Source organism: Benincasa hispida, chromosome 9 (assembly GCF_027475165.1).
Source record: "Benincasa hispida cultivar pf3 chromosome 9, pf3_genome.v1.1, whole genome shotgun sequence".
Lineage (NCBI taxonomy): Eukaryota > Viridiplantae > Streptophyta > Magnoliopsida > Cucurbitales > Cucurbitaceae > Benincasa > Benincasa hispida.
This window is the reverse complement of record NC_143486.1, coordinates 83,868,861-83,886,987: the sequence shown is the minus strand read 5'-3', so window position 1 is coordinate 83,886,987 and position 18,127 is coordinate 83,868,861.

Here is an 18,127-nt window from a genome sequence, read left to right as displayed (position 1 = left end):
AATTTAGCACCCATTAAACCTGATTAACAATTTATAATTCTATAGAGCTCAACACATAAATTCAGCAACAACTTAAACATATAATTCACTACTAACCAGAAAGGTCAACATTAACATACGTAACAAATTCAGGAACCAAACTTAAATACAACACCAACTCCCCTCTGTTCCCCTCCCTCCAACAAAGACATAAAACTAATAACAGAACATTATGAGCCACCTAAACTACAATCTTCCTAAGGGTCTGAAAAGTGATTGACTGGCAGAATTACTAGGCCTCGGTGAAGGAATGTGAAGTTCCATTGCGGAAGCGGGGACCAACCTCAAAAATTATTTTTACATAATAAAAATTTTACAGAACCTTTATGCATTATCATATAAAATTATACAGCATGTAAAAGAGGGGAAAAGGAAATTAGGGTTTAGTAAATAAAAAACTTACCCTTAAAGAATCGTTCTTCATGAATTTCCTCCTCTTCGATCACGATCCAAAATGGCTACCACTATAAGTGAGACCACCGTATTCTCTTGGGATGAGAATTTCTTAAGAGTGTGTAGGCTATGAGATTTTGGATGAGGGAGAGAGTTTGAAAGAGAGAGAGAGAACTTTTTTAAGAAAGAACATAACCATCCACACACCTCTCCTCTGTGAAGAAGAAGATGATCAAAATAATTCTACATGAAAAATTGTCCACCAACACATCTATCAAACGACAGAAAAGAGGGGAAGGAGTTATAACTCCCCCCAAAATTAAATTCAAAATTAAAATTTAATTTTTAACAAATATAATGAAAAAATAGTAGTATATATATTTATATGATAACTAATTTATCATATAATATATATATATATATATATATATATATATCAACCATATATTATATCACATATAACTCATATCCTATAGTTTTTATATTGTATCAAATACAATATAACCTATAATTTTTCTTTCTCTCATACGTGCATAGTATTTAATATAAATCACATTTATACTAAATTTAATTATATGAATCTCATCCACATAATTAATATTTGAATTATATTCAAATATTTGTTTCCTCTCAGAATAAAATTTATATTATAATTGATCAAATATATTATATTAATTATATCATATATAATTAAGTTAAATTAATTATATCGCATATAATTAATTCCCTCAATTAATTTGAACAAGTCAAATTAATCTAAAATTAATTCTCAATAATCTCCGTTGAGCTACAGAGGGGACCTTATAGACATGTAGATTGAAGCTTCAATGGTACTTGATAAATTAATTAAACTCATTTAATCAAATTACTCAATATCCATTAACTGCAGTCACTCCACTAAAGATTGACAGTTGCACTCTTCGTACTACAGATATATTTCTGTGTCCATTGGATATAACCAATCAATAGTGCGATGACACTTCACAATTGCTCATAAGTACAGTTGGGCCAAAATTACCGTTTTCCCCTATGGTTACATCTAACTTCTCAAGTACCATTGATCCCTCTAATGAACAATAAGTCATAGTTCAACTATAACCCAACCTCTCTCGGGTCAAGAGAGGGTGTGGCGCCACATTGTTCAAGCCCCAGAATTAACCTTTAAGGGAGCAATTTATCTACTTACCCCGACATTAGAAAATGAGCGAATTCTATCTTGTGTAGCTGTGTTCCTAGCTTTTCAATCAGACGAATCCCCAAGGCTTATTGAGTTGACGATCTGGCCACTCTCACCCATACAAATCAAAGGATCACCTTCTTAGACAAGAATTTACAACTCACTCAAGATTCAGGTCATGTTACTTATGATCATCCTGGTGAAATGTAAGTCTCTATTATGAACGATGTTATATAATGAGACTAGTCATTTCGTGGTTCGATCTTATGCAAACTTCTTTGTATAGAACACTCTTACTCACATGTCTCTACATGAATGATCAGGATCAGATCATTTGTAGCACTTTACAATAATTGTAATGTCTACAAAAAGTGTCGTATTCGTAATGTCACAAGAATACGGTAGTCAGCCTTATCCATCTACTACAGACCATTTAGGTTATCACTAAAACATGACTCACCTTTATGTCTCTACATACATGTTTAAGCTACAAATAACCTTGAATATTAGTTTACTGATTTTGTGAGTTAATGCTAATAAATTTCGAATAAAACATCTTATATTTTATTAAAAGAAATAAAAAGTTTGTACATTACAATTAAAAACTATATGACCCACGAGATTTAGAGCATCAACCCTAATAATCTTTTATTTATCCTAAATTTAGTGGAATGTACAATATTAAAGTCATCCTAATATAGAAGTACACATAAAATAATAAATTAGGGCATAAGAACGCGCTCAGTACAAAATCTCCCACTTGCCTTAGACTAAATGTGGCATGTTCCGTAGACCCATACTCTGCAGGTGGTCCTCAAACACTTTAGTTGCGAGGGTCTTTGTAAATGGATCAATAATGTTGCGCTCAAAAGCTATCTGTATGACGATCACATCCCCTCGACTTGTGACTCCTAGGCTCTTGGGAATTAGCCACAACACCATTCCTTAGCAGCTTCACAAGTCACCACGTACTTAGCCTCCACAGTGGAGTCATTAACGCACCCCTACTTGGTGCTCCTTTAGACTACTGCCCCTCTGTTAAGAGTGAATACTGATCCTGATGTGGATTTCATAAAATCCTTATCAGTATAGAAATTAGAGTTTGCGTATCCTAAAAGGATCAAATCCTTATAACCATACACGAGCATGTAGTCTCTCGTTCTCCGTAGATACTTAAGAATGTTCTTAACGACGGTCTAGTGATCAAATCCTAGATTAGACTGATATCTACTGACCAACCCCACTGCATAGCAGATGTCAGGTATAGTACATAACATCACATACATCAGGCTACCAACAGCCGATGTATAGGGGATTCATTTCATTTTCTCAACTTCTTGAGGGGTCTTAGGACACTGTTCCTTAAACAATACAACTTCATGCCTGAAAAGGAATAAACCTCTCTTGGAGTTATGCATAAAAAACTTGACAAGCATCTCGTCAATGTACGATGCCTAAGAGCAGGCGTAGCTTTTTGTTCGTTCAGTCTCTAAAGATTGGAATGCCTAGAATAAACTGTACCTCTCCCAAATCTTTCATTTGGAATTGGGTTGCTAACTAATTCTTAATTTCAGTCAGTAGACCTACTGTTGGGGTTTGTGCCCTAAAGTCTCATGTCTTGTAGTTTGTAAACAACTTTGTAAGAACACCTGTGATGTATAATATATATGATATTTACTTCACTTATTGACTTTGCACATTTAGATGTTTTTTATTTTACCACAAACCAATGAACTTAATATCCCTGGTTGTCTTTATGTAACTTAAGCATGTATGTAATAACATACAAGTGGATCATGTCTTAAGTGATAACCAAAATGGTCTGTAGTATATGGATATAGGAGGGAAACCTTGTCCTGGTAACACTACGGATGCGACCCGCTTTGTGGAATTGTTACAAGTATTGTGACTTGCCACAAATGGTTTGATCTTGATCATTCATGTAGAGAACATGCGATCAGGGGCATCATATACAAAGAGTTTGTATAAGACTTGACCTCGAAGTGTTAACGTCTCGTCATATAACTCCGTTCATGACTGAGACTTCACTTCATTAGGATGACCATAGGTAACATGACCTCAATCCTGAATGAGTTGGGAACTCCTGCCATTGAGGGTGGTTCTTTGATTTGCATGGGTGCGAGTGGCCAGAGCGCCGACTCAGACCTACCACTTTGGAGATTTATCTTATTTAGAAGCTGGGAACTCAACTTCACAAGATGGAGTTCACTCTTTCCCCGAAGCAGGGTAAGTAGATAGATTGCTCTCTTAAGGGTTGATCCTGGAGCTTGAACGATGTGGCACCACACACCTTCTCATGGCCTGAGATGTGTTCACACATAGTAGAACTATGTTGTATTGTTCATTAGAAGGATCAGTGGTACTTAAGGAGTAAGATGTAACTACTGGGGCAAAAAGGTAAATTGGCCAACTGTACTTACTAGCATTTGTGAAGGGTCATCGTACTGATGATTGGTTATATCCAATGGACATAGAAATATATCTATGGTAAGAAGAGTTCAACTGTCAGCCTTTAGTGGAATGCCTGTCAGTTAACGAATGGTAGATATCGTGGCTAAAGAGTTTAGTCAGCTATTCATGTACGGTTGGAGCTTCGAGCCATAGGTTCATAAAGTCCCTTTGATAGCTTGGATACAAGTTGAGAGTCAGTTTTTGGGTCAGTTTGAAATGTTCAAATTCACAAGAGGGAGTTCTATTATATATGATATAATTAAACTAGTTAATTATATATGATATACATTAATTTGGAGAAAATTGGATATAAAAATGATTTATATCTAGTGGAGGAAAAATACTATGATCAATATATGATATCAATTCATGAGTTATGAATATGATGTGATGATATTCATTGTCTATTAATTGGACGGTTAAAGGGGTAATAGGATGGCGTCTCTTTTGTTTTTATAACGGATGAGTAAGTTGAAAAATCACTTTGAAACGCTTAAATAGCTCATAGTGTGTTAAGCATGGCATGCGCAGACATTGTGTTGAAGAGTATCATCGCTTAGAAAAAACCTGTGCCTATACGATAGTGCTTGAACAGTCGCTTACCTATACGATAGTGCTGAGCGATCACTTAACGATTACACCTGCGCGCGCTATTTACTAAACGATCGTTTACCTTTTCCTAAGCGATCGTTTAACGTCCGATATTTACTAAACGATCGTATAGATGATCGTTTAGTTTTTCCTACATGATCGTTTAGACAATCGCTTACCTTTTCCTACACAATCATATACTTCACCTAAATTATCAAGTATTTTGTCTATACGATAAACGAGCCCATTTCCCATTTGCTCGATCGTTGTATACGATCTCTCTTCCTTCTTCCCTCTACCAAATCCAAACAAAGCCCACCCTTTGGATTCTCACTCCAAGAATACTGAGGGTTCTGAGTGGTGGTGTCATCCCCGTTTTCTTCTGTTCGTGTGGAGACTGTTCGAGGTAGACGATTAGGTTTTGCTGAGCAATAGCTTACCGTCTCAGCAAAAGCGAGATTTACTGTGAAGAATAAGTCTTCAACTGATATGATCTCTTGATCTTTTATTTAATGTTCTTTTGAATATGTCAATAATTTAGCATTATTAATGCATATTAGTATGTTTGAATGTATATGTGAAAATTTTGTCACAATGAATTGGAAAGATCCGCTTCGCTCGTAGGTACTCTTGAATAAGAGTTCCTTCACCTATATCATTTCCAATGAGTAGGATATCGTCTACATACAACACTGGAAAAGCTATTGAACTATTGATTATTCTCTTGTATACACAATGCTCATCAATATTTTGATCAAAGCCATAGATTTGATCACAATATTAAATCTTATATTCCAAGATCAAGAAGCTTGCTTCAGTCCATAAATGGACCGATTAAGCTTGCAACCATTTTGCTCTTGACCGTAGGTTATGAATCCCTCAAGTTGCTCTATATAAATGTTCTCCTTAAGATTGCCATTCAGAAAAGCAGTCTTGATGTCCATTTGTCAAATCTTATAGTCATAATATGAGGCAATGGATAGAAGAATCCAGATAGATTTTAATATAGAAACAGGTGAGAAAGTCTCCTCATAGTCGACTCCCTCAACTTGGGTATAACCCTTTGCCACAAGTCTAGTCTTGAAGGTTTGCACCTTCCCATCAGTACCCCGTTTTCTCTTAATCCACTTGAAACTTATAGGTTTAATACCATCAGGTTGATCAACAAGATCCCAAACCGAATTGAAGTACATTGACTCCATTTCGAGATCTATTGCTTTGATCGATTAATCTTTGTCAACATCTTCCGTTACTTTTTTTAAGACAATGGATCCTCAACATCTCTGTCAGATATGATAGCTAGGGTTTCTATTAAACCTATATAACGAACACGGGAGTTCACGACCTTCCCACTACGTCGAGGCTCCCTTAACACTTGAGATAGATTTGACCTACTAGATGATCCAACTTCAATAACTCTTGTTGAGGTATTCTTCTAAAAAGGTATCGTTTGTCGACACAAATACCTTATTATCCTTAGGATCGTAGAAGTAACCACCTCTCGTTCCTTTAGAGTAACCTACAAATAAACATAATTTTGAACGTGAAGGAGTTATATAACATGCAATGGAAGAATTCAGAATCAATAAGCACTTAAACTACATTTAATTTGAGTTTTAAACATGTTGTTCATATGACATTCATAAGAGTGTTTGAAACATTACCTTTGAAGATCTCTTCCACAAATTCAGTAGAATTTCACAAAGATTGAGCATGATTCTTTAAGAAGACCACCACCAAGATCTTCTCCACTATGCTAAAAAAGGAATGCATGGTGAAAGCACTCAAATCAAGTTGAATTAAGGATGAACTAGGAGGGTGGAGTAGGGTTTTCAATTTTCTAGCACTTCAGTAAGTAAACTCAGAATTCTCTTCTTTCTTTTTGCATGAAACTTGTATATATAGATTAAAATCATGCAAAACAGTAGGGTTGTATGGCGGGAAACTCCTACTTGGAGAATTAATGAAGAATTAGATGGAATTTAGTGATTTACCATTTTAAAGAGATAGTGGATTTTTCCAATGAAAAATCCACTTTCTCTTTAATTAAGTTTTATAATCAATTTTTCCAAAATTGATTTTTACTTTAAGCAAAACTATTTTATTTAAATTGTGTTTTTTATAAAATTAATTTATATAAAACTAATTTTTTTATCAAACCTTTTAATTAATAAAAAAATAACTTAATATCTTAATATTAAATTAATAAAATACTAATTCCACCAATATGATTCAATTTTATATCTAAATCATAATTTAAATATTAACTGATTCTCCAATTTCGTTTGATTTCAACTAAATTAAACGTTTTTAATTGTATCATATATAATCAATTGAAAACCCTAAAATTGAATTTGAATATTTCAAATTCATAACCCTAATTTCATACATCAATACTCAATTTGTTATTCCAATTTATGAGCTAGTAGAGGGACTTAATGGACCTACAGATTATGAGCTCCAACGATTTGTAATTAATTTGTTAAACTCTTTAAACCGAATTAATTACTATTCATTAACTATCAAGACACACAACTATAGCTCGATAGTTGTACTCTCCTCACTGTAGATGTATTTCTGTCCATGTAAACTATAATTAGTAAGTCGATTCTTCACAAGTCGTTCGTAATTACAGTTGGGTCAAAATTACCATTTTACACCTAAATACATCTTGTTCCTTAAGTTTCCACTGACCCTCTAATGAACAATTGATTCATAATACTACTTATGAACCCTGTCCCTCTGTATCATGAGAAGGCGGGGCCCCGATTGTTCAATACCTGGAATCAACACTTAAGAGAACAACCTATTTGCTAACTCTAAAATGGGTAGGAGTGAATTCCATCTCGCAGGGCTAAGTCCCCTGCTATCTATCCGATCTTATCCTCATAATGAAAGGCTTATTGAGCAGTGCTGTTGGACTACTCTCACCCATGCAGATCAAATGACAATCCCGAATAAATAGGAGTTCATAGCTAGCTCAAGATTAAGATCGAGTTATCCTAGGTTACTTTAGTATGAAATAGTCAGTTTTAACAGTAAATGGTCGTTATAAAGAAAAGTGACTATTTCGTGGTCTAGTATTTATGCAAACTCATTGCATAGGATGCCTTCACTCACATGTCTCTACATGAATGATCTGTGGATCACATCATTTGTATTATCCATACAAAATAAGCCGTATCCAATAGTGTTACCAGGATGAGATACCCAATTTCATGTATTGATTTATAGACCATTTAGGCTATATACTATTAATTTGATCCTGTTTATGTCACCACATAAAGTTAAAGTATTCATACTATAGCCATGAATATGTTTATTGGATTTTCATAATAGAATGCAATATCAACAACTTTATTGAATAAAATATTCAATAATATTTTATTGATAAATAGAATGTTTGATACAAAATTTACGAACTGCGAGTTCTAGGACATTCGCAACGGAACAATGTTTCAATTTCTTAGGATTTGCCTCAAGCACGTGTGCTGGAGAACCCCAGATCAGAAATGTCGTAACTACCTTTACAACTATTCCATAATTCCAAAGGTGTTTCTGTAACACTTTTAGATGGAACACAGTTCAAAAAGTAAGGTGCAGTTTGTACTAGATAAACCCAAAATGAGTCGGTAGGGAAACGTAATTCATCATAGACCGAACCATATCCAACAGAGTTCTATTTCTCCTTTCTGATGCATCATTCTCTTGAGGTGTACTAGGTGTCAAGAGTTGGGATACTGTTCATGTTCTATCAAATAGTCTTGGAATTTTAAATCCAAATACTCTTCTTCTCGATTAGATCGAAATGTTTTAATGGTTCTATTTAATGTGTTTTCAACTTCAGCCTTATACTCCTTGAACTTTTTAAGGGTTTCAGACTTATGTTATATTAAATAAACATATTCATACCTAGAATAATCATCAGTAAAAGTGATGAAATATTCAAACCCTTTTCTTGCCTTAACATTCGTCAGACCACAGACGTCTAAATGTACAAGTTCTAAGAGTTCTTTGGCCCTATGACATTTTCTAGTAAAATATCTTTTAGTCATTTTGCCTTCAAGGCATGACTCACATATAAGAATTTTTTTTCTAACTCGCTTAGAAGTCCATTCTTGACCAACATTTCTAATAAAATATATCTATTTTGTAAAGTAAGATGGAGTCCTCCCACTGCCACAACTGAGACGGCATGCCCAATTCAAACACACATCGTCATCTTCTTAGCCTCCAATTTCTGCCAGGAACTAACTCCCTGAAATGAAGAACAAACATGGTTAGTGGTGTATGAATCTATTGTCTAGGCTAAATCATTATTCTCCACTGAAAAAGTCTCCAAAACAAGTAAATCATATTTACCTTACTTGACTTTCTTCTTTTCTACCAAGTATTTGGGACAATTCCTCTTCCAGTGTCTCTCATGGTTGCGCAATGGAAATAGATTCTTTTTGTAGTCTTGGCCTTTTTGCCCTTCTGGGCAACAACTGGTTGGTTAGCTTCCCCTTTCCACCTTTATTTTTCTTCCACTTTTTAGTGTTGGAACCTCTATAGAACCTCTTAACAACATTTCTACAGAACTGCAGGAAACTTTCAGGTAAAGATTTCAGTATGAAGCTAACCTGATTAGCTTCATCGATGACTGACCCATTCATCTCCTTCACGTGGAAGTGGACCATTATGTTGAAAATATATTCTCTAATAGATGCCCTTTATTGCCTACAGGCATTGAAAATATTTTTCAGAGCGTCATACCTAAGTTGTGTAGACGGTTGTTTGAACATCCCCTGCAGGGACTCCATGATCTCATGGGCGGTGATCATGGACTCATGTTTCTTGGCCAAGACTTCAGAAAGGCTTGCCAAGATGTACACTCGGGCCTTTTCATTTGCCCATATCCAATGCTCGTATGCCTTCCAAAAATTTCAAGGAACATTTTGAGCTGGATCAAGAGGACAATCCTCTATAAGGACAAATCTTAGGTCATCAATGATTAATATTGTGTTGATTGTGTTTTTCCAAGTTGTGTAATTTTCGCCGATAAGTTTGTCGACAACGAGTAAATTTAGTGTGGCAGAAGTCATAATGGATTTGTTGAAACATACAATTTATTTAAATCAGTATTCTAGCATTACCCATTTGAAAAACCAATCAAATTTAGCAAAATAATATAATGCACCTTGTATGACATCTATTTTGTAATGATGTTTTAGTGTGGCAGGGTAAAAGCCACCGTAGGGTGATCAGATACCCCTTCACTAAAATGAGACCATCTCAACCAATATACGGAACAACTCCTTGATACTATAAATATCAGTCACCATTGTTCGGTCCAGAAACTGCTAAGTGTAGCCCCTCATTTTAGATTCTAGAGTTCTACCCCAATGAGCCAACCATAGGAACAAATCGATTCGGGCAAAAACTAAAGCAATCTTATCAATTTTTGGAGTTTGAGTAATAAGTCATGCAAATTCCATCCGTAGGGGACACAAGAAAATGTGCCTTGAGGCCGAGCATGAAAATTTACTACAAACTAATAAGAGAGACTGTGGGATGTGTTCACACACGTCTCGCTCCCACTTACTATAAACACTTTCTCCATTCACCTTGGTATTGACCTATATAAACACCACCTCATAGAGGGACACAAGCAAAGGTGCCTCGAGGTCGAACATAGATCTCATAGTGTGAACTTTGAGGGAGAAATGTGAAAAAGAAAAATGAAGTATCATATATCCCATTTTCCTCTCACTGAGTGTTTTTCCTAGGGTTATTTTAACTTAAAAAAATACGACTAATTATTTTACTAAGTAATTCTTTAAAATTTTCCAAAAGTAATACTTACTTTGGATAGTTAAACAACTTTGATTAATGTTCATTAAACACTTTAATAAACATTGATCGATAATTGCATGCTTGTAGCAAATCTATCTAATTCACCTATCCAGGTCAGTTCCCAAGTAAGGGTGTTCCGTTTTTTTCAACTTAAATACCCCAGCCTCGATAGAACTAGCCTCAGACAAAAGGTCTCTTATAGATATATTTTCTATAAATTTAATCTTTTAATTAAAGAATAATTGCAATTTGTAGCATTTTTAGGAATAATAACCAAGTGTATAACATCATTTAAAAACATTGCAAATATAGCCAAATTTAAATAGTCTATCATTGATAGACTCTTACCAGTGATATGGTCTATCGCTGATAGACTCCTACCAATAATATGATCTATCACTGATAGACTATTTAAATTTGGCCATATTTGTAATTTTTTTTTACATTATGTTATATCTGCTAATACTTTGGGTCTAATGTCTATTTTGGCAACCGTCCCTTAATTAACACCAATTTAATTCTATTAATCTGATTAAAAGATTAAACTTATTTCAAATCTCATTAGAAATGTGATCTCAGGTCTATGTGAATCATGTTTTAAAACTATTTTAAAAAATGATTTTAACCTAAGGTCAATTCTGAATTGTTGATTTTAATTTCTAATTTCATTTAATTATAACTTTTATAAAACAAATGAAATAAATTTAAACCAATCATTGCATGTTAAAGCATATTTAAGTAAATTATAACAATTATAAAATAACCTAAAGTAGTGACATGCTTTATGCAATTCCATTTCATTACTTAACATACATAACACTTATATACTAAAGTAATGAAATAAAGAATAACATATATCCATCCATACATTCAACTCTATATTATAACACTTATAATATAAATGATGCATAGTTATGTTATTAACGCATGCAAACATATATTATAATATGTATATTATATGATGCATGATCATGTTATAAAATTAAATCATACAACTATATATTATAACATTTATAATATAAATGATGCATGAATAATGTATAACCCATGGTGGGATTTTACTATATGACATACATTATGATATATAAATACATAAATTTAATTCATACATCATATGCATAATTTAAAACAACTATTGGACTGGGATTGGACTCCTAAGCAATTAATTAAATTAATATAACACTTATATTAATTTAATTAATTAAAAAAACAACTAACTATTACAAAAAATGGCGAACTGGTTCAAAACAAGCGAATCAGGTATTGAACCACACAAACCGGACTGCTCAACACCCGAACCGGCTGCTCGAACCAAGAGAACTAGACACGAATTAGTCAACCCATGAACCGAACCACACGAGAACCGGTTCATTCTTTCTGTCTCGGAGCGTTGCAATGCTGTGACCTAGCGTTGCAACGCTACGAAAAGAATACTTCATTCTACCCTTCGCAGCATTGCAGCCCTAGGGCACAACGTTGCAATGCTACTATACAGTAGCCACTGTACAGTTGTGAATTCCTTCAAATTTTCTCCGATTTTGGCCTCGTTTTCTCCAGAAATCCATCGGAAAACTCATGAACGACTCACGGTTAAAGAATTACATACTCTATCGCAATTAATGCCAAAAAACAAAGGGCCCTTACAAACTAAATTTTTTTTTAAAAAATGATAAATCTAAGGTCCATACCCATAAACATCCAAAAATAGAAAACACTCATTATCATTCATCATATGCAAAAGTATAGAATGCAATCCACCAATAGATCTAGAAAATCAATTCTGGAACAATAAAAAAATTAGGACCAAAACCACGCTCTGATACCAATTGAATGAATTATGAAGTTCAATTATGGAAGCGGGAATCGGTCCCAAAAATTATTTTTACAGAACCTTTATGCATTATCACATAGAATTATACAATATGTAAAAGAGGGGAAAAGGAAATTAGGGTTTACTAAATTTGAAACTTACCCTTGAAGAATTATTCTTCACGAATTTCCTCATCTTCGATCACGGTAAAAAAATGTCCACTACCACAAGTGAGATCTCCATATTCTCTTGGAACAAGAATTTCTTAGGAGTATGTGGGCTTTGAGATTTTGGAAGAGGGAGAGAGTTTGAGAGAGGGAGGGAAATTTTTTAAGAAAGAATAGAACCGTCCATACATCTCTCATCTGTGAAGAAGAAGATGATCAAAATAATTCTACGTGAAAAACTGTCCACCAACACGTCTATCAAACAAGAGAAAAGAGGGGAGAGAGTTATAATTCCCCCCCAAAATTAAATTCAAATTTTAATTTTAATTTTTAACAAATATAATAAAAAATAATAATAGTATATATATTTATATGATAACTAACTTATCATATAGTATACATATCAAACCATATGTTATATCATATATAACTCATAACCTATAGTTTTTATATTGTATCAAATACAATATAACCTATAGTTTTTATTTCTCTCATACCGGCATAGTATTTAATATAAATTACATTTATACTAAATTTAATTATACGAATCTCATCCATATAATTAATATTTCAATCATATTCAAATATTTATTTCCTCTTAGAAAAAACTTTATATTTTAATATATCACATACATTATATTAATTATATCACATATAATTAAGTTAAATTAATTATATCACATATAATTAATTCGCTCAATAACTTTTAAGAAATTCAAATTAATCCAAAATTAATTCTCAATAATTCTTGTTGAGCTACAGAGAGGACCTTATAAACATGTAGATTAAAGCCCCAATGGTATTTGAATAATTAATTAAACTTCTTTAATTAAATTACTCAATATCCATTAACTGTCGATTACTCCACTAAAGACTGACAATTGCACTTTTCGCTCTACAGATATATTTCTTTGTCCATTGGAAATAACCAATCAATAGTGCGATGACCCTTCACAATTTGCCCGTAAATACAACTAGGTCAAAATTACCATTTTTCTCCTGTACTTACGTCTAACTTTCAAGTACCACTGATCTTTCTAATGAACAATAAGTCATAGTCCAACTACGACCAAACTCCCCTCGGGTCAAGAGAGGGTACAATATCACATTGTTTAAGCCCTGAATCAACCTTTAAGGGAGCAATTTATCTACTTACCTCTGTTGGGTTTTATGTCTTAAAACTCGTGGTTTGTTAAAACTAAACTTATTCTGTTATCAATAAAGATATTATTGAGGTTTTATTTAATAAAGTCGTTATTGAATGTATGAATTGCTCATTTTGTTTTAGAAAGAACCTAAATCCTATAAACTAAAGATCTATGGCTATTATATGAATACTTGAACTTTATATGGAGACATAAGAGTGGTCAAGTTTAGTAAATAGCCAAAACGGTCTATAGTATACGAATAAGACTGGGTACTTATTCTGGTAACACTATCAGATGCGGTGCACTCTATAGTTGCTAAAATTTGTTGTAAAGTGCTACAAACGGAGTGATCCTGAATCGTTTATGTATTGACATGAGGAGCAAGGGCATCCTATGCAATGAGGTTACACAAGATCGGACCAAGAAATAAGTCACTCTTACTTTATAAAGATGTTTACTGTTTAAGATTGACTATTTCAAAGCGATGACCTAGGTAACTTGACCTTAATCCCGAGCTAACTATGAACTCCTATTTATTCGGGATTATTCTTAGATTTGCATAGGTGAGGGTTGGCTCAATAGTGCTGACTCAATAAGCCTCTCATTTCAAGGGTAAGATCGGGTAGAGAGCTAGGTACATAGGGTGCAAGACGAAATTCACTCCTACCCGCTTTTAGGGATATTAGAGAGGTTGTTCCCATAAGTGCTGACTCCGGGTCTTGAACAAGGTGCCTTACCCTCTCATTGGTCCGAGAGGGACTCGGTTTAGTGATTGAATCACAAACCAATTGTTCATTAGAGGATTAGTGGGACTAAAGGAGTAAGATGTAATCTCGGGGGTAAAACAACTTTTGACCCAATCATTATCACGAACAACCTATGAAGGGTTAACTTACTAATCATGGTTATATCGAGTGGACATAATATACTGAGGGGAGTGCAACTACTGGGCTTGAGTGGAGTGACCCGATAGCCAACGAATGGTGGTTAATTAGGTTAAAGAGTTTAGCATGTTAAATTTGGATCGTTGAAACCCATGATCTGTAGGTCCATGAGGTCCCCCTACTAGCTCATAACGGCCTAAACCTTAGAACAGTGTGACAAAATGAATTTGAAGTATTCAAATTCGGTCTAGAGTAAAACGTTAAATATATATGATATATTTAACCTATTGTTTAATTTTAAATTAAACATATAGAGAGTGAAAATATGAGATATTTAAATAAGATTTAAATATCAAGATTATGAATAGGGATTCATATTAATTGGGGTCAGTGTTGGATTTAATATTAAATCAAATTCATTAAATTATTTAATTATTAGAATTAATTTTAAAATAAATGGAATTGGTCAAAATTGCATTAAAAGTCAAAATTTTCGACTAGGTAAAGAATGCAATGAAAGTAAAAATGATGACTTTTGACTTTGAAAGTCAAAAAGGTTGATTTGTTGACTTTGGACTTTGAGAGTCAAACTTTGATCTTTGACCAAATTACTGGAAAGATCCAACGATTGTGAGTGGGAAATGTCAACATTTGCATTGCTAAGTGTTGTCTTCAATTGAAGACACTTGTCCCATTAATCCCACTTTAAGTTAGTGGATTTTTTAGTGTTCAATTCTCATCAAACTCAAAGTTTCATGTTTTCCATGAAATGGTCTTTAAAAGAAGAGTTTTTAATTTTAAGCTTATTGGTCAAGTGAAAATTTATGAGATTATTTGATAATCTCATAATTATTTTCTCTCAAATACTTAACCTTTTTCTCTCCAAATTAGCCACTCACCAGATCCCACCATCCACTTCTAAAGTCGGAGAATAGTCAGAAAGACTCTCGTAGTGGTTTACGAACAGTTCGTGAAGAGATTGGAGCTATTTTCGAGAAGATTCAAGTCTACAAAGGTTGTATTTCTTTTATCCTTTTATACTTGTTTTAATTGCATGCGTATTCTTTGAAATTAACCTAAGTAGAGTACTTTAGATCTGTTTTTCCTTTTGCTGTGCATGTATTCGTACCATCAATCTCGACATCAGGGAATGAATGAATTTTATCTTGTGTAGCTGTGTTTCCAACTCCCTAATCAAACGAATCCCTAAAATGGTAGACTTATTGAGTCGACGATCTGGCCACTCTCACTCATACAAATCAAAGGACCATCTTCATAGGAAAGATTATGAACGACGTTATATAACGAGACTAAACATTTCGTGGTCTGGTATTATACAAACTTCTTTATATAAAACACCTCCATTCACATGTCTCTACATAAATGATCAGGATCATATCATTTGTAACACTTTACAACAATTGTAACATCTACAAAACGAGTCGTATTCATAGTGTCACCAGGATAAGGTATCCAACCTTATCCATCTACTATAGACCTTTAGGTTATCACTTAAACATGATCTATCTGTATGTCTCTACATACAAGTTTAAGCTACAGATGATAACCTTGGATGTTAGCTTATTGGTTTTGTGGGTTAATGCTACTAAATGTCGAATAAAACATCTCATATTTTATTAAATAAATAAAAAGTTTGTACATTACAATTACAAACTAGAAGACCCACGAGATTTAGGGCATCAACCCCAACACTCGGAACATCAACCGCTACCTGGGGAGGAAACATTTAAAAGAGTGAACTGGAAAGCCCAATGAGTGACTATCTTAAGTAAAACATACTTTAAATCATAGTTAATATAAACATGCTTATCAAGAAACATTTGTAAAATCACAATCAGGGTTCTTAAAAGGGAATTGAAATCATAAAAATACATCATGTAAAAACCCTGAAATAATTTATTAGCTTCTTTCTGAAACTCCACTACTTCAATGCTTGATCATGTGGGAGAACCTTTTTACTCAATCCCTACTAATCTTAGTCGAGAGGGAGCCCTTTTGTTCGATCTCATCAATGTCGATAATATAGTCATACATGCACATAAGCTGGATTGAGTCCTGACCACCTTACCATACCTTCGATGTTAAGGATCCCTAACATCATTATAATCTGGGTACCTTACCATACCTTCAGTAGTAACATTGGAGTAGGGTTTGTACAAGGCACAAACATTTAAACATTTAAGAACAGATATAGAATATGCATATTTGAAATAATCATACCTCATGGTTTCATATCAACGCATAGTGTCTTGTAAACACATGGAATATACTTGATTAATTTCATCATGCAATAAAACATGGCATAGGTATGCTCGAAAATGCATGCTAAACCTTTAAAATACTTCATCATTTAAAAAACAGGGATCATCCATCAACATGTATTTTAAGGCACGCGTTAGAGAAAATCATGATATAATAACTTCATATGAAATACCTATGCGTTGGGAATCATTCATAAAACTGACGTTAGAAAACATTTATTAAAACTTGTTAGCAACTGTCTTAAGCTACTTATCCAAGGGGTTGTACGCCTCTCCTATTTGCATTTGCCCTGAAAATGAAAGGTCCATTGGCCAGTATACTTAGCTCCATTTTGAGCTTAGCGCATAGGTTATCTTTACTGCATAGTAATAGTTATCGCATCTTAGCTAAGTTTGATGCATCAAAACCATCCTTAACGCATTGACTATCCTTAGCTATCTTACCTTATAACTTGGTTGATAATTGAAAATCCTTCCTCAAGGTATTCGGTAAGTGCTAAAACACTTCTTAGTCTTTGCGATGTTCATATTGCCTTCGCTGTGGATTGGCTATGTTGTATGCGTTAACGCCTAACATCACTGAGTCAGCTGCTTGCTTGTTCTTCATATGCAGCTGCGTGCTTATTCATCCACAACACCATTCCAAATTCAAATTTCCAGACTTCATAACTTTAATTCCTACATTTTTTTTAACTAAACTCCTTTCAAGGAAAATGCCCATGAACATATTAAATTTTACTTTCCTTAGAATTTAAGCATTATTTCCTTCAGAATCGATTGAAAATCTCTCAAATTCTCCTTTAATTGGCCAAAAGTTTTTCAACTTTCAAAATCTTAAGATGGCAACAACACTTCTTCACTTAGGTGTTAGAAAACTTTTGGCAAAAAAATCTTCTTCTTGGTTAAGCCTATTTATACTTGGGTTTGCATGACGAGTTTTTTTAATTAATTGCCACCTGAAATGGTTATTCCTTCATGGACGTTTACAAGGCTGCCAGTTGACTTACTCATTAATTAAACTGAATTTTCAGTTTAAACTTCATCGCATGGCCTTGCGTCCAACCAAAACCTCTCCCTTCAATGCATGATCGTCTGTCGCATCCTTCATCATCTTAGCCCTCAATAATGGTGTACAAGGTTGGTCACATAAACCCTCCATACCACTTGTTATATTTAACCAATAACGCCCCATTCTTGGACCTCTAGCCACATCATTCAATCGGCTAGCCACATGGTGCCTCCTAGTTCCAACGCATGAAACTTTTTACTCTCTCTAGCTGTTAACTTGTTCTTACTTCACTCAAGAACCCAACATTCCATACTTAACAT